The sequence below is a fragment of the Lutra lutra genome, chromosome 16, assembly GCF_902655055.1.
Source record: "Lutra lutra chromosome 16, mLutLut1.2, whole genome shotgun sequence".
NCBI classification, from domain to species: domain Eukaryota; kingdom Metazoa; phylum Chordata; class Mammalia; order Carnivora; family Mustelidae; genus Lutra; species Lutra lutra.
In genome coordinates, this window is record NC_062293.1 from 40,201,818 (window position 1) to 40,227,946 (window position 26,129).

Genomic DNA, 26,129 nt, shown 5'->3' on the forward strand with positions numbered 1-26,129 from the left:
TCCACTTAAACTTAACCTGAAATATATGAGAGTTTTTATTGGTCCCTATCCTTGTCAACAATTTGAATTCTCAGAATTTTTCATTTTCACCAATCTAATATTGACACCTAAGTCAGTCCCTGACTCTCTTGCAAGCTCAGCTGTGGGTAGGGGTACATGTTATCTCTCTTGGCAGTGGGCATGTCTGGTTATCTATTCTGCCATGTTCCTCCCATACTTGATGGAAGTCCTATTGAAAGGTTTAAGAGGGAGAGGTGATGTGGTCATTTTGAGTTCTAAATCGGTCCATGGAAAATTAGAAGTCAAGGCTGGAGGAGTTCCCTAGCTCAGTCGGTTAAGTGTCTGACTCTTGATCTCAGCTCAGATCCTGATCTCAAGGTTGCAAGGCCTGCATTGGGCTCCACACTGGGCATGGAGCCTACTTAAAAAAAAAAAAGTCAAGACTGGAGGTAGGAGGGCCAATAAGAACTTCTTGCTATAATCTAGGGGAAAACAAATGGGGTCCTCATTCAAAGCATTGGTAATTGAGATGGGGAGAAATTTGAGAAATATTTAGGAATTAAAATTAATTAAATTGGGATGCCTGGGTGGCTCAGTTGGTTAAGCAGCTGCCTTCGGCTCAGGTCATGATCCCAGGGTCCTGGGATCGAGTCCCACATCGGGCTCCTTACTCATCAGGGAGCCTGCTTCTCCCTCTGCCTCTGCCTGCCATTCTGTCTGCCTGTGCTCGCTCTCTCTCCCTCTCTCTCTCTGACAAATAAATAAATAAAATCTTAAAAAAAATTAAATTAATTTAAAAAGGATACCTGGTTAGCTCAGTAGACCATGTGACTCTTGATCTTGGGGTCATGAGTTCAGTCCCCACATTGAGCATAGAGCTTACTTACAAAAAAAAAAAAAAGTCAGCCCATCATGACAGTTGTTGGAATGGGAGACAGATAAAAGCCAAGAATCAATAGTTCCCAGGTTTCCAGCACATAGCTGGTGTCGCTCGCTAACCACTGACAAAGAGATGGAGGGTACAGGAGCTTGATTGGAGGAAAGTAACAGTTTGAGGCACGATGTGTTCAAGGTATCTGGGAGACATTCAAGCCAAGATGACCAGCAAGCCAATGGACACAGGAGTCAGGGAAGCAAAAGAAGTAGCAAATTTCAAGTGAGAAAAAATGATCAGTATCAGGCATAGAAATGTCCAACAAAGCAAGGGCTGGGAAGTGCCTCCTTAATCTGGCGATTAGGAGACAACTGGTTTATTAATAACCATCACGGTAAAGTTGACCCAGATGAAGGCAGGAGTACAGGAGGAGAAGAAACACAAACCAAGTACCAGAATCCTCAAGTGAGAAGTATGTTGACCATTTACTGGTAGCTCGTGGTAATGAAGATAGGTATGGGAAAGGATGTATGTTCTTAATGAAGAAACGGAGGAGTGTTTATCGCGCGTAGGACATTTAGTAAATGAGTATCAAACACTGAAGCCTTACCCCTATATGTTACTAAGCGGCACGATTACAGTAACATTAGTGTATAAGCCATTTATTTTATTCTTGTGAAGAAAATTTCTGTTGATTTATAATGTAAGCCAGTAACTGATGCCATTTAGTATTTACACAGAGGCAAATGCAGAGGCCTCTTAGAACAATAAAAATGCTTCAGAAATTCAACAGAACAACAGAGCATTCTTTCCCCTTCCTCCTCCCTCCCTCGTTCTCCTTTCTTCCCTTTCCCCCTCTCCCTCCCTCCCTCCCTCCCTCCCCCTTTCCACAGACCCTCCCTTCAGCTTCCCTTTTTTCTCCTCCCACCTAACTGATGAATAAAAAAGATAAAAGCATATTTGGAAAATAATGGTGACATGTCAAAAATAATTTGTTTCTCATTTATCTCCTCTCAGATACTGCCAGTAAGAAACCCCTGCCACCCCTTCCCCAGCCTGCTCCCCCATAAGTGGGAAGCAGATGATTTGCTCCCCCTGAAAGAGCAGCAAATCCGTTGCCCGGGTGATTTCTCATTACTAAGGCAACCAATTTGGTGCATCAGTGTGAATCCCAATTTTAAAATGTAATTATGCCAAGATATGTACATATGCTTGAGATTTGCTTAAAAGGAATCTGTTCCCCTTTGGAAGGAAAACATTTCCTATGTTAGGCGAAAGAAAGGGTGAAACGTTGCTTTTCTTCTTTGCTAGCTTAAATACACCTTTCGACTGAGCTCCCCTGCCATGCTTAGTAAAAGAGCTTGCATTGGTTTTCCTCTCACCACTTTTTTTTTTTTAACTTGAGATGTTCCCTTTCCAAGACACTTCTCTCTTGATACCTGTCACTCATAACCCAGGAGCTGTTGTCTCCATGACAACACTTTCTGGCCCCTATAGGTGGTGGTAGGAAAAAAAGGAAGGGGAAAGGAAAAAAAAAAAAAACCCTTAGCTGCATTTTTCATTGCCCTTTTTCTTTTTTAATTGCTGGAAGCTCAAGAGATTGATTCTTTGTAAGGAATTAATTAGGGAAGGGGAAGCAATCTACGAATAGATGTTTACATTAAATTACAAAACTTCTGAACAATTCAGTGAGAATGGCCATCCCAGATTCAAATGAGAGATCACGCAGATAGGATGCTTACAACCCGAAGCTTGTCAGAAGGAAAGCTCTATTACCCGGGTAGCTGAAACTGCACAGCCAAGCCAGACAATACCATTGAAGCATGGCTGAGCAATTAATTTTTCTTCCTCCTCAACAAAAATTATTATTTAGAAATAAAACCTATTTAGATGGCAGGAGTATTTACCTTAATTACCAACCCTATTAAATAATGAAATCCCTGTAGCTCATTAAGTTTCCCGGTTACTGCTGCAGCCAGGAATCTCTGGGCTGGTTTGGAGTTGGGAATTTCAAGTGTAATTGTCTCCCTTCCCACCCACACCCCTGCCCCATTGCCTAGCTGCCTTTTAGCCTTACTTGGGTGACCCCATGGTCTGTGTAACATTTACCATAAGCTCCCTTGGATCCTTTTGGAAATAATTGGGTAACAAATACTAAAGGCAGCGATGAAATTATTTTATTGTAATGGACATTCGCTGCTTAGTGACAGCACTGATATTTAATGTAAAATATCACCTTCCCCCAAGACGATTTTTCAAAACTGACTTTTTAAAAAGGCTTTCTAAGTACATAATTTTGCACTGTACTTCATTAAGCTAAGATACTTAAGAGATGGTAAAATGTGTCTTGTTTACCAAGTTAGGTATATAATGGAATCCACATGGCTTAAGTGTGAGCACAGGCAGGGTTTAGGGATATTTGATTCCTTTCCTTCCTAGAGCAAAGGTGTCTGACTGCTACCAGGAAATCCAAGTGTATCCATAACTGTTCATATTCTCTCATTTAAACACAGCCCACTTGGGCGATTAAGTTTAGCTAACCAAAAAAAAAGTTTATGAAATATTCAACATGTTTTGGGAAATGTGTCATTATTTATTGCCTATATTTGGAGCATTCAGTTTTCTCGTTATGGGCAGACTTTAACTCTAATCTTTTTTTTTTTTTTCTTTTTTTTTTAATTTTATTTTTTATAAACATATATTTTTATCCCCAGGGGTACAGGTCTGCGAATCGCCAGGTTTACACACTTCACAGCACTCACCATAGCACATACCCTCCCCAATATCCATAACCCCACCCCCCTCTCCCAACCCCCTCCCCCCATCAACTCTCAGTTTGTTTTGTGAGATTAAGAGTCACTTATGGTTTGTCTCCCTCCCAAGACCATCTTGTTTCATTTATTCTTCTCCTACCCCCTCAACCCCCCATGTTGCATCTCCTCTCCCTCATATCAGGGAGATCATATGATAGTTGTCTTTCTCCGATTGACTAATTTCGCTAAGCATGATACCCTCTAGTTCCATCCACGTCGTCGCAAATGGCGATTTCATTTCTTTTGATGGCTGCATAGTATTCCATTGTGTATATATACCACATCTTCTTTATCCATTCGTCTGTTGAAGGACATCTAGGTTCTTTCCGTAGTTTGGCTATTGTAGACATTGCTGCTATAAACATTCGGGTGCACGTGCCCCTTCGGATCACTACGTTTGTATCTTTAGGGTAAATACCCAGCAGTGCAATTGCTGGGTCATAGGGTAGTTCTATTTTCAACATATTGAGGAACCTCCATGCTGTTTTCCAGAGTGGTTGCACCAGCTTGCATTCCCACCAACAGTGTAGGAGGGTTCCCCTTTCTCCACATCCTCGCCAGCATCTGTCATTTCCTGACTTGTTAATTTTAGCCATTCTGACTGGTGTGAGGTGATATCTCATTGTGGTTTTGATTTGTATTTCCCTGATGCCGAGTGATATGGAGCACTTTCTCATGTGTCTGTTGGCTATGTAGTCTGTTGGCTATCTGTTGTCTTCTTTGCAGAAATGTCTGTTCATCTCCTCTGCCCATTTCTTGATTGGATTATTTGTTCTTTGGGTGTTGAGTTTGCTAAGTTCTTTATAGATTTTGGACACTAGCCCTTTATCTGATATGTCATTTGCAAATATCTTCTCCCATTCTGTCAGTTGTCTTTTGGTTTTGTTCACTGTTTCCTTTGCTGTGCAAAAGCTTTTGATCTTGATAAAATCCCAAAAGTTCATTTTTGCCCTTGCTTCCCTTGCCTTTGGCGATGTTCCTAGGAAGATGTTGCTGCGGCTGACGTCGAAGAGGTTGCTGCCTGTGTTCTCCTCAAGGATTTTGGTGGATTCCTTTCTCACACTGAGATCCTTCATCCATTTTGAGTCTACTTTCGTGTGTGGTGTAAGGAAATGATCCAATTTCATTTCTCTGCATGCGGCTGTCCAATTTTCCCAACACCATTTATTGAAGAGGCTGTCTTTTTTCCATTGGACATTCTTTCCTGCTTTGTCGAAGATGAGTTGACCATAGAGTCGAGGGTCTATTTCTGGGCTCTCTATTCTGTTCCATTGATCTATGTGTCTGTTTTTGTGCCAGTACCATGCTGTCTTGATGATGACAGCTTTGTAATAGAGCTTGAAGTCCGGAATTGTGATGCCACCAACTTTGGCTTTCTTTTTCAATATTCCTTTGGCTATTCGAGGTCTTTTCTGGTTCCATATAAATTTTAGGATTATTTGTTCCATTTCTTTGAAAAAAATGGATGGTACTTTGATAGGAATTGCATTAAATGTGTAGATTGCTTTAGGTAGCATAGACATTTTCACAATATTTATTCTTCCAATCCAGGAGCATGGAACATTTTTCCATTTCTTTGTGTCTTCCTCAATTTCTTTCATGAGTACTTTATAGTTTTCTGAGTATAGATTCTTAGCCTCTTTGGTTAGGTTTATTCCTAGGTATCTTATAGTTTTGGGTGCAATTGTAAATGGGATGGACTCCTTAATTTCTCTTTCTTCTGTCTTGTTGTTGGTGTAGAGAAATGCAACTGATTTCTGTGCATTGATTTTATATCCTGACACTTTACTGAATTCCTGTACAAGTTCTAGCAGTTTTGGAGTGGAGTCTTTTGGGTTTTCCACATAGAGTATCATATCATCTGCAAAGAGTGATAGTTTGACTTCTTCTTTGCCGATTTGGATGCCTTTAATTTCCTTTCGTTGTCTGATTGCTGAGGCTAGGACTTCTAGTACTATGTTGAATAGCAGTGGTGATAACGGACATCCCTGCCGTGTTCCTGACCTTAGCGGAAAAGCTTTCAGTTTTTCTCCATTGAGAATGATATTTGCGGTGGGTTTTTCATAGATGGCTTTGATAATATTGAGGTATGTGCCGTCTATCCCCACACTTTGAAGAGTGTTGATCAGGAAGGGATGCTGTACTTTGTCAAATGCTTTTTCAGCATCTATGGAGAGTATCATATGGTTCTTGTTCTTTCTTTTATTATTGTGTTGTATCACATTGATTGATTTGCGGATGTTGAACCAACCTTGCAGCCATGGAATAAATCCCACTTGGTCGTGGTGAATAATCCTTTTAATGTACTGTTGAATACTATTGGCTAGTATTTTGGCGAGAATTTTCGCATCTGTGTTCATCAAGGATATTGGTCTGTAGTTCTCTTTTTTGATGGGATCCTTGTCTGGTTTTGGGATCAAGGTGATGCTGGCCTCATAAAATGAGTTTGGAAGTTTTCCTTCTATTTCTATTTTTTGGAACAGTTTCAGGAGAATAGGAATTAGTTCTTCTTTAAATGTTTGGTAGAATTCCCCCGGGAAGCCATCTGGCCCTGGGCTTTTGTTTGTTTGGAGATTTTTGATGACTGTTTCAATCTCCTTACTGGTTATGGGTCTGTTCAGGCTTTCCTTTTCTTCCTGGTTCAGTTGTGGTAGTTTATATGTCTCTAGGAATGCATCCATTTCTTCCAGATTGTCAAATTTGTTGGCGTAGAGTTGCTCATAGTATGTTCTTATAATTGTCTGTATTTCTTTGGTGTTCGTTGTGATCTCTCCTCTTTCATTCATGATTTTATTTATTTGGGTCCTTTCTCTTTTCTTTTTGATAAGTCTGGCCAGGGGTTTATCAATCTTATTAATTCTTTCAAAGAACCAGCTCCTAGTTTCGTTGATTTGTTCTATTGTTTTTTTGGTTTCTATTTCATTGATTTCTGCTCTGATCTTTATGATTTCTCTTCTCCTGCTGGGTTTAGGGTTTCTTTCTTGTTCTTTCTCCAGCTCCTTTAGGTGTAGGGTTAGGTTGTGTACCTGAGATCTTTCTTGTTTCTTGAGAAAGGCTTGTACCGCTATATATTTTCCTCTCAGGACTGCCTTTGTTGTGTCCCACAGATTCTGAACCGTTGTGTTTTCATTATCATTTGTTTCCATAAATTTTTTCAATTCTTCTTTAATTTCCTGGTTGACCCATTCATTCTTTAGAAGGATGCTGTTTAGTCTCCATGTATTTGGGTTCTTTCCAAATTTCCTCTTGTGATTGAGTTCTAGCTTTAGAGCATTGTGGTCTGAAAATATGCAGGGAATGATCCCAATCTTTTGATACCGGTTGAGACTTGATTTAGGACCAAGAATGTGATCTATTCTGGAGAATGTTCCATGTGCACTAGAGAAGAAGGTGTATTCTGTTGCTTTGGGATGAAATGTTCTGAATATATTTGTGATGTCCATCTGGTCCAGTGTGTCATTTAAGGCCTTGATTTCCTTGTTGATCTTTTGCTTGGATGATCTGTCCATTTCAGTGAGGGGAGTGTTAAAATCCCCTACTATTATTGTATTCTTGTCGATGTGTTTCTTTGATTTTGTTATTAATTGGTTTATATAGTTGGCTGCTCCCACGTTAGGGGCATAGATATTTAAAATTGTTAGATCTTCTTGTTGGACAGACCCTTTGAGTATGATATAGTGTCCTTCCTCATCTCTTATTATAGTCTTTGGCTTAAAATCTAATTGATCTGATATAAGGATTGCCACTCCTGCTTTCTTCTGATGTCCATTAGCATGGTAAATTCTCTTCCACCCCCTCACTTTAAACCTGGAGGTGTCTTCGGGTGTAAGATGAGTTTCTTGTAGGCAACATATAGATGGGTTTTGTTTTTTTAATCCATTCTGATACCCTGTGTCTTTTGATTGGGGCATTTAGCCCATTAACATTCAGGGTAAGTATTGAGATATATGAATTTAGTGCCATTGTATTGCCTGTAAGGTGACTGTTATTGTATATTGTCTCTGTTCCTTTCTGATCTACTACTTTTAGGGTCTCTCTTTGCTTAGAGGACCCCTTTCAATATTTCCTGTAGAGCTGGTTTGGTATTTGCAAATTCTTTCAGTTTTTGTTTGTCCTGGAAGCTTTTAATCTCTCCTTCTATTTTCAATGATAGCCTAGCTGGATATAGTATTCTTGGCTGCATGTTTTTCCCATTTAGTACTCTGAATATATCATGCCAGCTCTTTCTGGCCTGCCAGGTCTCTGTGGATAAGTCTGCTGCCAATCTAATATTTTTACCATTGTACGTTACAGACTTCTTTTCCCGGGCTGCTTTCAGGATCTTTTCTTTGTCACTAAGACTTGTCAATTTTACTATTAGGTGACGGGGTGTGGACCTATTCTTATTGATTTTGAGGGGGGTTCTCTGAACCTCCTGGATTTTGATGCTTATTCCCTTTGCCATATTGGGGAAATTCTCTCCAATAATTCTCTCCAACATACCTTCTGCTCCCCTCTCTGTTTCCTCTTCTTCTGGAATCCCCATTATTCTAATGTTGTTTCGTCTTACGGTGTCACTTGTCTCTCGAATTCTCCCCTCGTGGTCCAGTAGCTGTTTGTCCCTCTTTTGCTCAGCTTCTTTATTCTCTGTCATTTGGTCTTCTATATCGCTAATTCTTTCTTCTGCCTCATTTATCCTAGCAGTGAGAGCCTCCATTTTTGATTGCACCTCATTAATAGCTTTTTTGATTTCAACTTGGTTCGATTTTAGTTCTTTTATTTCTCCAGAAAGGGCTTTTATATCTCCCGAGAGGGTTGCTTTAATATCTTCCATGCCTTTTTCAAGCCCGGCTAGAACCTTGAGAATCATCATTCTGAACTCTATATCTGACATATTACCAATGTCTGTATTGATTAGGTCCCTAGCCTTTGGTACTGCTTCTTGTTCTTTTTTTTCTTGTGAATTTTTCCGCCTTGTCATTTTGTCCAGATAAGAGTATATGAAGGAGCAAGTAAAATGCTAAAAGGGTGGCAACAACCCCAGGATAATATGCTTTAGCCAAATCAGAAGAGATCCCAAATCGTGAGGGGGGAGAAAGGGGATAAAAAGGGGTTCAGAAAGAAAAAAAAAACTATTAAAAAAAGAAAGCTGATAAAAAATATAAAAAGGAAAAATATATATATATATTAGATAAACTATTTTAAAAACGTTAAAAAAGAAAACGGTAAAAGTTAAAAAAATTTAGCTGAAGAAGAGAAAAAAAAATTGAAAAAGAAAAAAAAAATTAAATTAACTGCGAGACTAAAGAATCATGGGGAGAAAGCCATGAGTTCCGTGCTTTGCTTTCTTCTCCTCTGGAATTCCGCCGCTCTCCTTGGTATTGAAACTGCACTCCTTTGTAGGTGAACTTGGTCCTGGCTGGGTTTCTCGTTGTTGATCTTCTGGGGGAGGGGCCTGTTGTAGTGATTCTCAAGTGTCTTTGCCCCAGGCGGAGTTGCACCGCCCTTACCCGGGGCCGGGCTGAGTAATCCGCTCAGGTTTGCTGGGTTTGCTTTCGGGAGCTTTTGTTCCCTGAGCGCTTTCCATAGAGTTCTGGAAGACGGGAATGAAGATGGCGGCCTCCCGGTCTCCGGCCCGGAGGAGCCGAGTGCCCGGGGCCCCACTCCTCAGTGCGCCCTCAGAGAACAGCGCCCAATGACTCCCGTCCCCCTGGCCTCCGGCCGCGCTCTGAGCTGACCGAGCTTGCGACCGGTTCAAGGTAACCCCGAGTTTAGAGCTTACTCCTCGGCTCTGTCTCTGTAGCCCGCTTCCCCGTTCTAATACCGGTAAGCTCTACGACACTCAGACACCCCCGATCCTTCTGTGACCCTGTGGGACCTGAGGCCGCGCTGACCCCGCCTGGGCTTCACCCCAGTTAAGCCTCTGGAGCGATGTCCCTCAGCGGAACAGACTTTTAAAAGTCCCGATTTTGTGCTCCGTTGCTCCGCTGCTCGCCGGGAGCCGGCCCCTCCCCCCGCGGTCTATCTTCTAATCGCTTTGGATTCACTTCTCTGCCAGTCCTACCTTTCAGAGAGTGGTTGATTTTCTGTTTCTAGAATTGCTGTTCTTCTTCTCTTCAATCTCCCGTTGGATTTGTAGGTGTTTGCAATCTTTAGATAAGCTATCTAGCTGATCTCCCGCTACCTGAAGTAGTCTCAGCCTGCTACTTCTCTGCCATCTTGACTCCTCCTCTCTAATCTTTTTTTAAGGTGCAGAATGTAAATGCCTTCAATAGACAAAGGGCCCTTCCAAAAAAAATTAGATAAATACATCATTAAAAAATTGAGCCAAAAATATGGGTGATCAGTTCTCAAAAAAAAAAAAAAAAGCTCTCATTTTTTTTCACCTGTCGGATACTAAGGTTTTTTTTAAAAATCATACTCAGTATTGCTGAGGATACGTGTACTGTTGACATAGGAGTAAATTGGTGATAACTTTCTGGAGGGTAGTTTAGCAATGCATTTCCAAAAAATGTTTAAAATTAGTGTGCCTCTAGTCTAGCAGTTACACTTCCAGAAATTTTGACTAGGAAAATTCTTCTTTCTTTTTTTTTTTTTTTTAAGATTTTAATGTATTTATTTTAGAGAGTGCGCGCTGGCGGAGGAGCAGAGGGAGACAGAGAAGGACAGAAGCAGACTCCCCACTGAGCAGCAGGGTGGCCCCGTTGAGGCTCAATCTCACGACCCTGAGATCATGATCTGAGCTGAAATCCAGAGTCAGACACTTAACCAAACCACCCAGGTGCCCCCTGACTAGGGAAATTCTCAAGAATTTATGTAACAGCTTAGTTGGAAGAATTTCCAACATGTTTCATGAAAGTGGAAAATAGTGGAGAAAAAGGTCCGGAAATTAGTGATATAATTGACGGTACATCCATACAGTAGAAAACTAAGCAGCCATAACAATGACAATGTAAAAAATATTTAATAACATCAGAAGTATTTATAATAAATGTTAAGTGAGAATACATTCTCAAAACAAGATGCTCAGTAGGATTTCTTTTTAGCCACATTGTTAATTCTAGAAATAATCAACACTTCCCCCTCCCCCCTCCCCACACACACCCATTATATACACTGAGGAGGAACTAATGAGTCATTCCATTTGGGGGCTTTATTCATCACTAAAGAAAATTTAGGACTATTTATATGCACTGGTTCTTGTCAGAAAGCATGTTGCCAAACATCGCTATCTGTTCAAATTCAGCACTATGATGAGAGTCTGTATTTTGGAGAAAATTTAATTTCAGAATAAAATCTTTAGTTGTCAGCTGTCCTGAGTTGGTTTTATTGTATTTTTGTAGACAAACACTCAAAGAAACTGAGCCCTCAGAAATAATATGTTGGTTTGGAGAACTAAAGAAACAGTCAAGGATTTGTGATTCAAGCCCAGGTTATAGACAAAGGACTTTATTCACAAGTTGGTTGTACTTTGAGTGTATTATAAGTAGGAACAACATACAGCTATAGTCACATTTATTTCTATGCCAAATTTTAACAGTTTTTAGTCTAAAGTAATAATAAATTCATTATAAAAGATAGAGACATTTATTTAGGATTTTATTAATTTAAAAAAGATTTTATTAATTTATTTTGTCAGAGAGAGCAAGCAGGGAGGGTGGCAGGCAGAGGGAGAAGCAGGTTTCCTGCTGAGCAGGGAGCCCAATGCGGGACTCGATCCCTGGACTCTGAGATCATGACCTGAGCTGAAGGCAGACACTTGACCAACTGAGCCACCCAGGCGCCCCAGAAACTTATTTCAAGAAGGACTTCTGTGTGATCTTCCAAGCTTCCCTCCTTGACCCGCATCTGTACAACATCACGGTCTGTTTTAGTGAGGTTCCTCTGTTCAAAAACCCTTCAGTCACCTACAGAATCAAAATCAGATTCATCCGGACTCTGCTCCCACCAGCTCGACCTCCCATTGTCCTGCAGCACCGCACGACCCCACTGATCTTCTCCCGACCTCCCGAGCGGACCTTACTTTTCCTCCTGTGCTTTCACCCATGGTCTGTCCTGCCTCCAGCACTCCTCCCGATTCTGTCTCCTCACTAAATCCTTCCTATGCCCGTCTAAAGAACGTCATCTTTCCTTCTTGCTCCAGAACCCATTTGTCCCTTGGACGTGGCTCTGAGGCAGTCCCTGCGGTGGGAGGCGGGAGCTGTCAGTTTCAGGCTTGTGGAAGGTTTAAGTCATCCCCTCGTTTTTCTGTACAGCGACAGGTGTGGAGATGGGCACATCGATCACAGTCAGGTATAAGGCGTGTTATGAGTGAGTTGTTACTAATATTGAAGATAATTGTTTTACACATAGGAGCTTTTTCCTGTAAGACCCATACTTGCTTCGGTGAGTGGGTGAGAAAAGCACTTGAGGGATCGTACAACCTCTGGGCGTGTGTCACGCACATGAATGTCCTTCCTGAGGAATGCCGCCAGGGAGCCAGGGCGGAGAACCTCTTAGCAAGACGATTTGTAAGAAGTACTCGGCTCAAAAATTCCCGTGGAATCCTGGAACTCCTATAGGCTATAGATTGTCTCTTAATTTTGCACACTTGTCTCATCTCTTCAACTACATTGTCCATTGTTGAGAGAAGGTGTGTCCTTACACTTGCTTGCATTTCATCCGAGGCCCCCAGCATAATGTCATGTGCACCGTGGCACTGGGTGACATGTGTCACTAGTATGATTGCATTATCATTACTCAATTCTAGGCACTTTGGAATTTATAAAGTTTCCTATTAGTCAGGTTCTATGTGAAAGCAAAGATATTTACTAGTACTTGAGGTCTCTTCATATGCATTTAAGTGAGATAACTTCATAATATGAAGCAAATGGGCACGAGAGTTATTCCCATCTGGGAAAGACAACTTTACATTTTAACTCTGCGGCCAGAATTGAACATCGCTTGCTTCTGTGTGATGCCTAGACTCCGCTACCGCCTAACAAGCAGATACGTGTTGGCTTCAGCCAGCCACGAGGCACCCAGCTTCCATCCCAGTTTCCCCACTTACAGGAGGATGCTCTTGGGCCTCTCCAGGCTTCAGTCTCATCATAAAAGGAAAATAACACAGTACCCACGTTATAGTGGTTGTGAGGACTGAGTTCATATATTCAACATACTTGGAGCGGTGCCCAACACATGGTAGATGCTGTGCGTTCACTATTATTATAGTAGTGGTAGGATCAGTTTGGGTTTCTATGCCACACACCACCTGTATTAATTTCCCAGGGCAGCTGGAAAATTAATTATCACAGACTATTGGTGCCTTAAAAACACACTTATTTTCTTACGGTTCCAGAGGCTGGAGTCTGAGATCAGTGTCACTGGGTCCAAATCAGAGCATTGCCTGGGCTGTGCCCTCTCTGATGGTTCTAGTGGGTAATCCATTCCTTGCTCTTCCAGCTCCTGGCAGCTGCCCGCATTCCACGGCTTGTAGCTTCGATCTCTGCATCCACCATCACATTACCTCCCCCTGGTCCATCTTTAGCTGCCCTACTGCCTCCCTCTTATAAGGATATATGTGACCGTACTTAGGATCCAATAGACGACCTGGGGTAATCTACACATTTCAAGATCCTTAACCTAATCATATCCTCAATTTCTTTTTCTGCCACATGAGGTAACATTTACAGGTTCCAGGGATTAAGAGGCAGAAATCTTTTCAGGGGCCATTCTTCAGCCTGCCACACCATCTTAAAACGTCGTGGGTCTAGCAGTCAGCATTTATTTCTTCCTCGTGCATCGGGGGCTTGGCTGGCCATGCTGGACTAATCCCATCCTGGGTCATGGGTTGAGTATAGATTGGCTCCACATGTCCCTCATTTCTCTGAAGTCAGCAGATCTCCGGGGCACATTCTTCTCATGGTAATGGCAAAGCCTAGGAGGTCAAGACTGACCAGAGGAGCACATTTCAAGCAGGTTGTATGCATTTATATCCCCTTGGCCAAAGCAGGTTCTATCAATGCGATGACCCCTCGTATGTCAACAGGGAGGGAATGAATATTTGTTGCAATAACATAGCCTAGCACACTGTTCTCTGTACGTGACAGGAACTTGCAGCTAAGTTAGTAATATACTTATCTGGGTGAGAGAATAAAATCCAGGATGAAAAAGTTATTTAGTAAAAAGACCATATTCTGTAGTTCAGTCCAGGAGCTATGCCTGTGTTGGCCTTCGTCTAGCTGAATAAGGGCATTCCTGAGTATAATGATCCTAAAGAACTTGTCCCATGATTTCGTATTCTTACTTAGGAGATAAACTTCTAAAGACTTAGAAACACAAAGACTCTTTTGGAATCTCTTGGGCCATAATGTAGTGACCCGGGATTCCGTAGAGGTGTGAAAAAGAAGCAAGGTTTTTGCCCTTTAGAAGAACACACTGTTTGCTGGATAACCTCTCAGGAAGAGCCGTGAACTGGAGCAGACCTGAATTAAAGCCCAAGCTATAGTAACTACAGCCTCTTCGCATGTCACCCATGGCCTGCGAGCTTGAACAGCGGTTCACCTAAGTAATCCAACTGTGAGTTGGTTCTTACGCATTAATTGTAATCTGATTTTTGTTCATTTGAAAACCAGTATACATTTGTCTCTTTGAAGCTGATAGAATTTCCCAGTCCAGGGTTTGGTTGATTTTTTGTTGTTGTTGTCTTTGGAGGTGGGAGGGAGTTCGTCTTTCCTCTCATTCTGGTAATAGAGGAATTATACAAAGTAGAGTTCATGGGCTCTTTGTCTCACTGACTTCAAGAGAGAAGTGAGGATGCACTGAGTCACATTTTCCTTAGTCACTTGATAAAATGCAGTGACCCTGAGGTGTTGGCCGCTGTCAAAAGAAGAAAAATAAGACAATGGGGGAATTTTTCATGAAAAGTCTTGTAACCAGAATGAAGAGAAAAGCAGGAAGTTAATTTAGAACATCTGCATTTTCATAGCTATAACAGAGCCAACTTATTGAAGATAGAGATTTTTATATTTTTAGGGAAGTTCTTTTAATGTGAAAGGAATATTCCCTGAGAACCAGACGTTTTCATGCATCAGGTGACTTTCTGGCAAATTGGCCAATTTCTTGGGTTGATGGTTATTCTCACTAGACTGCTAGACCACTCTAGAACCATTGCATCGACCACCAACCTGGATTTTGAAATTCCACACAGACTCGAGAACTGCCTGGCACAGCCGTGTGTTTTTTCCTTGAACATTTCATAATTTGCTTGGCACATCTTCACAGTCATGTGCTAGGATAAGTTCTTGCCTTTAAGTGAGCTCTTAAACCTCAAGGTAGCTCAGCTTTTCTCGGATATCAAACACCTGCAGGGCCTTTTTGACAGATAAGCAAGTCTTCTTTTAAACTTACAGTAAGGACATTGAGTTTATTCAAGCCAGGAATTCGTCATTCAACATATGTGCTTATTGCTACGCACTCCCCAGAAAGGCTATAATGAGTAGAATAGAAATAGTCGGTGTCCTCACAGAGCATACATTCTGATTGAAGTGTAGTAAAATAATAATAATAATAATAAGTCAGCAGATAAGTACAAATTGGGTACAGCTCTGATGGAGAGTCTGGGCTCCCCTGGGGCACTCATTCAGAGCGCAGGAGCAATGTATTTCGGAGAAGACCTTGTGGAGGAGGTGACTTGAAGCTGCGACCAGAGAATTAAGAATCATGTGCCCTAGGAAGAGTGTGGGGAGAGAAGGTTCGATCAGAGGGAGGTATGTGCGCAGGGAGGCTGCAGCTAGAGAGGGCTTAAGCATCCGGAGGCCACTTTAAACCACATCTCTGCCATGTCTGTGCAGCTCTCATTTTCTGTCGCTGGCATGCGTCCATTTCTTCAAGGTTCAGTGCAGCACACTTTATGTCTGCGCAAGGTTTCAGCCAGAATCTGGTTTTTAGTTTTCTGGAAGGATGCCTACAGGGCAGCTATAGAGGAGTCTGTGAAATATTGATCACAAGTCAGTGGAGATGAATTGGGGGGGTGGTTATGATGATCCTAAAATATTTCCAAGGTTCACATACAGAAAGAACCATTAGGCAGTCTAATGCTGGTGTTCATTTGAAAAGCAGTCTGATTTGTTCTCAGAATTCAAGATATACTCGCTCTGACTTTTCATGAAACTGCTGATTTCTTATCACTGATCGACAGTATATACCCTTTTCACTATACCTTATTTCTTTGGCAGTCGAGTTATTGTGCGTCTGTGGGCTTGTGGATGTGTCCCCCCTCCCCCCGCCTATGAATACTTCCCAGCGGCTTTGACACCACTGTCTCAGAGGAGGCATCCTCAGAAAGATTTCCAGTATGAACTCTTAGTGCCTGCCCAGGTAGGAGCTGACTTAGTGTCCACTCCCACCAGTTTGAACCAAACACAGCATTTCTCCCGTCACAGTGCTTGGCTACAGCTGGTAACTCATTTGTATTTCAAAGAAACCAAAGCTTCAGTGAGCGTTCCACGCGTCTTTAATTATAGATGATCCACTGGAGAAGACACAACATCCTGACATCCGTGAAGTGATTGTAAGGTAAAGGCTGTCTTCCCCCTGAGACGGGGCCCCCCTTCCCGCCCTCCCCTGCAGCTTGCATTTGAACAAAACACAATCATTTTATGGACATGTATTTGATTTTGAAGTAGAGAAGATCTTTCTAAGTATAGCAGCAGCAAAAGGAGAATACGTAAAGACAAAAATTGATGAGTATTCCTATAGAAACATATGAAACTGCTGTTTTTCTAAAAAACAACAACAAAAAACATTGTATCACAATGTGGTTAGTTGCAAAAGAAAAAGAAAAAAGAAGAAAGAAGGGAAGTAGGAAGAAAGGTAGGACAGGGAAAAGAAGAAAACAAAAGAAAGTGCATTTCAAACCAGTGTGGAACGTGTCCCAGAGATTTCGGACAAGCCTCTAGTTAGCCTTCTCCGGGAGCATCTTCGTTCTCAGTGTTGCTCCCCCTTGTGGTTGCAAGATGGTTGCTAACAGCCTCAACAACACTGTTTTCTCTGTGGCCAAGGAGAGTCACGTTCAGAAGTCCTTGAACATTTTTTGCAGCAAAGTGAGAAATTCCCTCCTTCAGAACCACCTGCCAAAATTCTTCTCGTGTTTTATTGACCTAAACCGATAACCGTGGCCAGGACATGGTAAAAGATAAAATGCTAAGAAACCTTTGGAAATGTAAAAAGAGGTTGACTTATTTCATATGTAAAAAGCCCTTACAAATCATTATGTAAAATTATGAATATATGATGGGTTAAAAAAAATAGCAACAACAACGAAGAGCTGTTTCACAAAGGAAAAATTCAAATCACTGGTGAATTTTTAAAAAGTTGAATAACACTCATAAAATACTTTCATCATTGCAACAACATATTATCAACTTACTTGATTCGTTTTAACTGTTCACATGGTAGTTTGGAAGTGGGAACTTTAATATATGGCAGCTGAAAACAACAACAATCCGTTTTTAGAACTTTGTCGTAAATTACTCGTGTGCATGAATTTAGATTAGGTATGATGATAGGAGATTTATAATTGCCAAAAAAAAAAAAATAGAAAGCAACAAAAATATCTGATAGCGGGGTCTGGGTTAATTGAATTGTATGCATCTATCAGACCGAGTACTGTCAGATCATTCCAAATTACATTATAGCAGGATATTTGATCACATGGAAAATTGTGTCTCCCATGTCCAGTAAGATCCATTGCCGAACATTTTATGATTATTATATGACCTCAATTTTGTATAAAATATGTATTGAGTCATAAAAGAAAGGGAGTCCATTTGACTATGTAAAATTGAAAAAAACAGAAAAACAACTTCTGAATGGCAGCATACCATAAAGAGTGTCAAAAGATCACTGGCATGCTGCGGGGAAATTTAAAACACCAGTGACAACCTGATGATCCTTTTAATTTATAAAGAGCTCATCATATAAGTCAATAAAAAAGACAAAAGAAAATGGGTCAAAAAGAATAGAAACATGCAGTTCACAGAGAAGAATTATAGATGACTGATAAAAACATAAAGTTATTTTTTAAAATAGATCCTAGGGAAGTTAGTTGAAAAATTAATCACATTCTTATTGACATCCATTTTAAATCTGCTGTGACTTGCTTGGTATATAACTAAGAAACCCCGCTTTTCAAATATTGTATTAGAAAACATTTCTTGAAAAAGAAATAGGTAGTAGGAGTTTTAAGATTTACAAGTACAAGGTTATATTTCTAGTAGGATTTTCAGTAATGAAGACAGAGCTATATGTGCAGATGTAAAGCCTCAACATCATTGAGCCAATCTAGCATTTTACTTTATCTAGATCTTTCTCTAAACAGCGACATTTCTTTCTGCATTATTCTAGCATGAGCTACTTATTAATTTGATCACATGTATTGCCCACTATTGTGATAAATGATGCACTCAATGCCATTGTATTTTTCTTTTTGTAATTGAGTTATAACCCGTAATGGTCTTCAGAGTTCCTTAATCCTATTACGTTCAACTTATGTAAACTTGAACTGTCGAAAAAGTGCCCTTATTAAGTGTACATTTTCCTATCCTCCCATTCTTCCTTATGCTAATTACGATCTGAGGGTAATGAAAAGAGGAAGCATATTTAATGTTTACTCTACATCATCCAGGGGACCTTGCCCAGGGTACTCCCTTCCCCCACGAAACGCCTTCAGCTGGTACCACTCTTCCAGGGAGCACTGGTAGCTGATGGCATGCTGGGATGCGGGGTGCATTGAGGAGCACTGGTCTAGCAGGAGCTGTGAACACTGATCGCCCTCCTCTGTAGAAGCAGAGATCATAGGTCCAGAAAATGATTGTTCTTTTAAAACACCTACATTTAACGCATGTCAAGTGTCTAGCACAAAGCCTGGTGCTTCTTAGTGAAATAATGTTTTCTCTCCCTTCCCTCGGGGATAGTAATCAGAGGAAGGTCAAAGACTGTGCTTGTCAGTTCAATGTGCACATTTGAAATAACATTTTAAATTTTGGCTCATTCTCAGAAACTGTTGAATAGGATCCTAAGGCTTGCTTTTATAAGTTCTCGAATGTAGCATCCTTGTTCTTCAGGTGGAGAACCCAAAGCCTGCAAAATCTGACGGCCTCATTCCCCCAGTAGTCCCAGGGGAGTGCTGGCCGCTTCCTCCAGAGCAGGATTCTCTCTGCTTCACCCCCAGACTGTGCTAGTCAGGGAGCTGTCCCTCCGCGTAGTGCTGGACTTCTGAAACAGCCTCGCTGTGACTGAGGATTCCGGCTTTGGTAAACGATCAGATCTTGCTTTTTAGGGGATTAGTTGTAGCTGTTTTTCAGGTATCTCATAGGTTTCATTTTGGGTTTTCTGGGCTATCATGGGTGTCTCCTCTTTTCCTCCATATTCCCTACAGACACTACACATATAGTAGCAAATTCTTGGGAAATTCTTGTAGAATGAACCAACCGTCAAAATGATGCTTATGCCAAAAGTGGCCTATTTTGGGATGGCAAATCTTGACCCCCTTCCAAATGAGTGAGTAAACTGTATACAAAGGATTCTGTAGTCAGATATGGTTTTTTTTTTTTAACTTCTGTTGAGCAAAGTTAAAATGGGTTTCTTTACATGAAACTTTTCAGAGCTTTTAATATGCTCAGTGTACATCACGAGTCTCCCGAAAGGAATTGCAGTACGCAGTTTTCTGCATCTTACTGAAAACGGAGCCTCTTTCTCAGAAAGCATTTCAAAGGCCTTGTGTCCCAGAATTCACTTTTGGAACTCTATAGGAAAGAATGTTAGGATGCACCTTTGGCAGGTCCTTTCAAATAGCAGTTATTATCTGAACTTTTGCATGATCTAGAGAACCATTCAAAATTGAGATCATTTGCAAACATCTGAAAGCGAAGGCATACTAGGTTTTTTGTTTTGTTTTGTTTTGTTTTTTTTAGATGCTAGACATAAAGGAAGAAAAGTCAGGACATTTGTTATACAAGGTAAAGGCCCAACTTGTACCCTGACCAGGCGGTGAGCCCCTCAGTATTAGATGGAGATAGATACAGGGGTGGAAAAGGCAGTACACATCTTCAAACAAGGCTGAAACATCCCTAAGGCGCCTTATTGGATCTGCTCCCATGCCCACATACCCGACCAAAACCCTATGGTTCTACGTCAAAAAGCAGTTTTGAGATAGCCTTGACCTCAGAGATTTTGAAGGTGTGTTACCAGTTTTGTACATCCTCTTTCAAGAAAACAAAACCAACGCAAAGAGAACCATCACTTTAGTATGGAGTAACTATCCTAAACACCACAATGTTGATGTTCCAACAAGGCTCAATCCTGAAAGGCTTATCCGAATTACTTAACCTGTTAGCTGGAGTAATTTTATGTTCAGTTGTCTTCAAAATAATTGCCTTTGGGCTTTGATCGAGTTCATATTCAGCTGCTGGTCTGACAATACTTGGCCAAGAGCTTTGATTGATTGCTTCTTGAAGTTACAGTTACAAGTAGGCTGCCCGACTGTGGGATCATCCTTATAAAGAAATGATTACTGGGCCACAGTCGTGCACCCTGAATTGCTAGGCCACCTGTAGCCAGGCCCCCTGTGGCCAAGGCCGTATGTAAAACAGTTCGAGTCCTCAATGAAGGTTCACAACTCAGCTGACTCTCAGGTTAGTCTATCAGACTAAACAGCTCAGGGTTGGTAAAGTCTGCTCCACCGGCCAGACACTGCCCTGCACACACTGAATTACGCTCCTCAGGACGGCTGTATTGATCCGATCACACCTTTCTTTATTTGGGGGTTTTTTGGCTTGGTTGTTTTTTGTTGTTGTTGGTAATGGTTTGTTTTGGGGGTTTTTTGTTTGGTTTTTTTGAGGGGTTTCTTTGGGGGGTTCTCTTGATTTTACTGGTTTTACATTTGTTTATTGGCTAAAGATTTGGTTATTTCCTTATTTCTTAATTCCCCCTCAGGTCTTTAAGATGCTATTAATTTATCTATAAAACTAAGGAATTTTGTGTCTGCGTAGATGCTAAGAACCTACAAATTACATCCCCTCCGCCTGATTTTCTTCCTGTCACATATTAACCTGCTGTTCTGGCAAAAACATTGGCACTGGTGGTTTATAAATAGTACTTCAAGTCTTTATTCATCTTACCCTCATTGAACTTGAAGAGGAATCACTTGGGAAGATTTTACTGTCTTTGAGTCTTTCTTTAAAGTAACCCCTAGAAGAGGCAAAACTTTCATTAATCAGTCATGAAATAGCCCAAATGGGATGCAGCCACCATATGCTACAGGAGCCCCACTATCCACGGGGTACATTTCAGGAACCCCCATGGGTGCCTGAAACCACAGATAGTACTGAACTCTGTATGTACTGTGTTCTTCCTCATTTATGAATTTATGAAAGAGTCACAGTAAGAGGTTAACAACCGTAACTAATAATAGGACAATTATAATAATTTGTTATGATAAAAGTCATGTGAATGCGGACTTTTGGCTCTTTTATTTTTTAATTTTTTTTATTGACATTTAATGTATTATTTGCTTCAAGGGTACAGGTCTGTGAATCATCAGTCTTACACAATTCATAGCACTTGCCATAGCACATACCCTCCCCAATGTCCATCCCCCAGCCACCACATCCTTCCCACCTCTCTTCCCCCCCAGCAACTCTCAGCTTGTTTCCTGAGATTAAGAGTTTTTTATGGTTTGTCTCCCACTCTGATTTTGTCTTGTTTCATTTTTCCCTCCCTTCCCCTATGATCCTCTGTCTTGTTTCTCAAATCCTCATATCAGTGAGATCTTGTGATAATTGTCTTTCTCTGATAGACTTATTTTGCTCGGCATAATACCCTCCAGTTCCCGTCCTTGCAAATGGCAAGATTTTGGGGTTTTTGATGGCTGCATAGTATTCCATTATGTGTGTGGAATACACACACACACACACACACACACACACACAATGGAATACTATACACACACACACCCCACATCTTTATCCATTCATCTGTTGATGGACATCTAGGTTGTTTCCATAGTTTGGCTATTGTGGACATTGGGGTGCACGTGCTCCTTCAGATCACTGCATTTGTATCTTTAGGGTAAATACCCAGTAGTGCGATTGCTGGGTCATATGGTAGCTCTATTTTCAACTTTTTGAGGAACCTCCATGCTGTTTTCCAGAGTGGCTGCACCAGCTTGCATTCCCACCAACAGTGTAGGAGGGTTCCTCTTTCTCCTCATCCTCGCCAGCATCTGTCGTTTCCCAACTGGTTAATTTCAGCCGTTCTGACTGGTGTAGGTGCTATGTCATTGAGGTTTTGATTTGTACTTCCCAGACACCGGACTCTCTCTCTCTCTCTCTCTGAAAATATCTTACTGTGCTGAACACACCATTCTTGTGATGATGTGCGAGGATAAGATGCCCACGTGATGAGGTGCAGTGAGGTGAATGACATAGGCACTGTGACATGGCATTGGGCTGCCATTGACTTTCTGACCATACCGCGGGAGGACCCATCTACCATGGGTAACTGTGGGTAACTGAAAATACAGAAAGCAAAACCATGGTAAGGAGGGGACGGCTGTCACTCGATGGGGTATGTGGATAGATTTAATGTATTTTACAGTTCAGAGTTCAGCCTGTTACCTCAATAAATTTTTATCCACCCCAATTCCTTAACAGCCAAAAACTGTCAGAATGCTGCCCGAATAACTATTGGGGGAATTTAAGTTTAGAAACAGGAAAGATGCTCTCCTAGAAGTTGTCCCTGGGCACAGAGGGCCTGAGAAGCTGAAATTTTGAAGGGTTCTGGTTGTGGAAACCAAGAGAATATCCAGTTCAGAGCATCAGGGATCTGCTGGAGAACAGGACAGAAAGGGCCCAGTCCCCATGATGACTAGAAAACAAAAACAGGAAAAAAAAACAAAAAACAAAACAAAAAAAAAACACAGAGAACTAGAAACAAAGAAGGAAAGCTGACCTGTGTTTCTTTCTGAGACTAAGCTGAAGATACATAATTGACCTACTTCTCAACAGAGCATAACCTAGAATCCTACATCTTTTGCAAAATGCTTCTTGTACTTTAATGACAGCCAGATATTGCTCTGAAATGCCTGACCACTGAGGAAGTGTGCCTCAGAGGGAAAATGGTAGAATTAAGATGGCATTATAAAAACATCTGGTTAAACATGACAGATTGTGTTTATATCCACTCCCTCTCAAAACCCCTAAATGATAGGTAAGGGATAAAAATGGGAGAAACCCACAAGGACAAACAGAACCATAAAAGCAACAACAGTGGACAAGAGGGGTCCACGTAATTTTGGAAATAAGTGGATGTGTGGTTAGTCCCCCAAGCAGGTGGAGAAAGCGGACATCTAAGTGTCTGCTGAGAAGCAGACAGGCAAGCCAGTTTGCCTAACCGCAGGGCTGTGGAAAATTCAGGAGTGGGAAGGACCAGGTCCCTCTGGAGGTAGGGGTGTTGAGGGGGAGAGCTGAAGGAGGTTGGATGACAGTCTGTATAAAGACCAAAACACAGGTCTTCTTCCCGACCCTACAAAGTCAGGTGACTACCACAGTCTCATTCTGGTAGAAGACAGGAAGCTCACTCTGAAGAAATACAACCAGAGAAGCTCTGGGCTTTGAGGGACACCAGGCACTATGGAGGAAAGGGGACAGGCACCATTCTGACACCAAGGAGAGTATGTGAAAGTCTGGATACTAAAGATCCTCGAGGCCCCAATGCCCCTTTACTCTGAATTCTGGCAGCAAAGAGGAAAAACACATCCTGGGGTTCCCCACAGATGGTCCCCACCCGATTACTCTATGTAATGAAGTCCCCTCATTCCTCAAGCACATGCACAGAGCTTTCGAGTGGCATGCAGTACCAGATGGCCAAGGATCCCAGGAGATTTGAGGAATGCCTCTAGCACAAAAGGCCGAGACCAAGACAAATGGGAGAAGAGGGGATTTAGAAGGAACATACAACACAAGGAGCATTGTAAAAAGCAAAAGCGTGATTCATATCCTCAGAGAGGAAGGGTGAGATGTTGCTTTTGTTAAACAAGAGCAATGTGCTTTAAAAAGAAATGTTTGGGGTCACCTGGGTGGCTCAGCCGGTTAATCATCTGCCTTCAGCTCAGGTCATGCTCTCAGGGTCCAGGGATGGAGTCCCACATTGGGCTCCACGTTCAGTGGAAAACCTGCTTCTCCCTCTTCCTCTCCCTCTGGGCCCCAATCATGCTCGCTCGCTCTCAAATAAAAACTTTTTTTTTAAGATTTTATTTATTTACTTGGCGGACAGAGATCACAAGTAGGCAGAGGGGCAGGCAGAAGGAGAGGGGGAGGGAAGCAGGGCCCCCACCAAGCAGGGAGCCCGATGCAGGGCTCGATCCCGGGACCCTGGGATCACAACCTGAGCCGAAGGCAGAGGCCCCAACCCACTGAGCCACCCAGGCGCCCCTCAAATAATATCTTTTAAATAAATAAATAAATAATATTTGGAGAACAAGGATGAGTCTTAAAAATGGAAAATGTGAAAGCCAAAATGTAAGATTCATTACCAGGCTTGGAAGATGAAGGTGAAAACATTCATTCATTCTGCAGATATGATCGAGTGGCTCCTGTGTCCTTGGTATTGTTCTAGGCAGTGGAGTTTCATCAGTGAGTAAAAGAGACAAAGAGCCCTTGGCCTGCTAGAGCTGAAATGCAGCAGGAGGAGAGTGTAAACAATGCAGTAACGTGGGTTTCATGCTGTGTGGTAGCGTGGAGTGCTAGAGGCAGGAACAACGCTAGAGCATGGTGGGAAGCACGGAGAGCGCCAGGTGGGAAAGATGGAGACAAGCTGAATTGTAAATGGGAAGGTCAGGGCCAGTCTCATTGGGAAGGGCACAGAGAGCAGGACGCAGAGAGAGGGTGAAGAAGTGGGCCATGTGACATCCGGGGAGGGAGATCATTCTAGGCAGAGGGAGCATCCCCGAGTCCAGAGGGGGCTGGAGTCAGCGGGGGAAGTAACTGCCCCAGAGAACATGGGCCTTTGTGGCTTAGTGCGGGGTCTCTGGCTGTCACTCAGGGAACTGGAGAGCAGTGGCAAAGTTTCAAGCAGAGAAGTGACATGATCTGATTTCAGCTTTAAACGGATCACTCTGGCCGCTGTGTTGGCGGAACTGACTTCAGGGGGTGAAAGTATCCAAGAGAGCAGTTGGACTCTCTCAGTGCTCTCTGATGGTCTCTCTTTGTCCCTTGGCTGTTCCCTCTGAGTCAGCCTCTCTGTTTGCCTCCCTTCTTTCTTCTTCCTAAGAAACAATGTGCTGGCCCTCTCCTCTGTCAGTCTACCCTCTGCTTTATAGCTCCTGCTTAACTTTCCCTCCCAGATCCCACTGGGTGGCCTTCAGCATCCTCTCTCTTACATCATACCCTAAAACACATAATATCTGGTTAGTTCCTCTTTAATGTTAATATTGTTTTAATAAGGGCCCCTTTGTCTCCCTTGTTTTTTGGTTGAGCCTCTCTGACCTATGCATATAATTTTTTAAACATTTGCTGTTGAATGTAACATTTAACTCTCTGTTTTCTGACCTCCCATCATCAGGCAAAGTCCTCCATAGACATGTACTTTATATGACTCTTGAGAAACCCAGCAGTTTAAGCTGCTTTAAACAAAAAGGGAAGTGGAAAATCTGTCTTATACCTTAAATTCCAACCTGCAGACCCTTGATGGGAAAATCAAGAACAACCCTCGCCCACACAGGCTCACCAACTCCTGGGAACATACCTCCTTAAACCAAATATGCTTAGATTACAAGGAAAAATACATCAATAATTTTTTTTTTGCATGCAGTCATTTTCCTCTGTAGTTTTTCAATGCTTTTTTCCTGATGTTAAAAAATTAAAGCCTGAGGGACGTCTGACAAAACTGATAATGTAACTGCCAGGCTCACAAAAGTTCCTTTCCCCAAATTTGCTGAAATTAACAATAATGTAAAAATGACAACAGAGAACCCATGAACCCTGAAACCAAGAAAAGAATCCCAACTTCATACTATAAAATGAGCTGTCACCCAGAAAAAGAAAAATTGGAGCAAATTGAACAAAGGTGCTAAAAAAAAAAATCAATATATTCTTCAAAGAGAAGAATGGAATGTGGAGCTGTACAAGGAGGGAATTCTGAGACGTCTCATTGCTTTTGATGGTGTTGGCATCAAGTATAAAGGTATGTGGTGGGGGGGGGGCTGGAATTGCCCACACCTCCAGCATGAACCCTTTCTTCCATCAAGAACACACTTTCCCGCAGGCAAGAGGAGTCAAGAAGGTTTACCGTCTTTCCTGCCTCTGACATATCAATAAGTAGGCAAGGAGTAAGGGAAGCATCTGCTAAGAATAATAGAGCCAAATCAAGAAAGAGCTCCTCAAGACATGGGGAAAAAATACCTGTCCTCATCCAAGCCAGAAGAC

General features: G+C 41.9%; 1 protein-coding gene and 1 long non-coding RNA gene across 2 annotated transcripts in view; one reads left to right on the forward strand and one right to left on the reverse strand.

Annotated features, from left to right (window-relative positions):
* The window catches only part of MYO1D (myosin ID), a 352,967-nt gene that overhangs the window by 176,146 nt on the left and 150,692 nt on the right, over positions 1-26,129 (forward strand). The window lies entirely within an intron of this gene.
* The window catches only part of LOC125087710 (uncharacterized), a 67,693-nt gene continuing 63,529 nt past the window's right edge, over positions 21,966-26,129 (reverse strand). The window contains exon 4 of the long non-coding RNA XR_007123496.1: positions 21,966-22,216. This is a non-coding gene — a long non-coding RNA (uncharacterized LOC125087710). The remainder of the gene's footprint in view (positions 22,217-26,129) is intronic.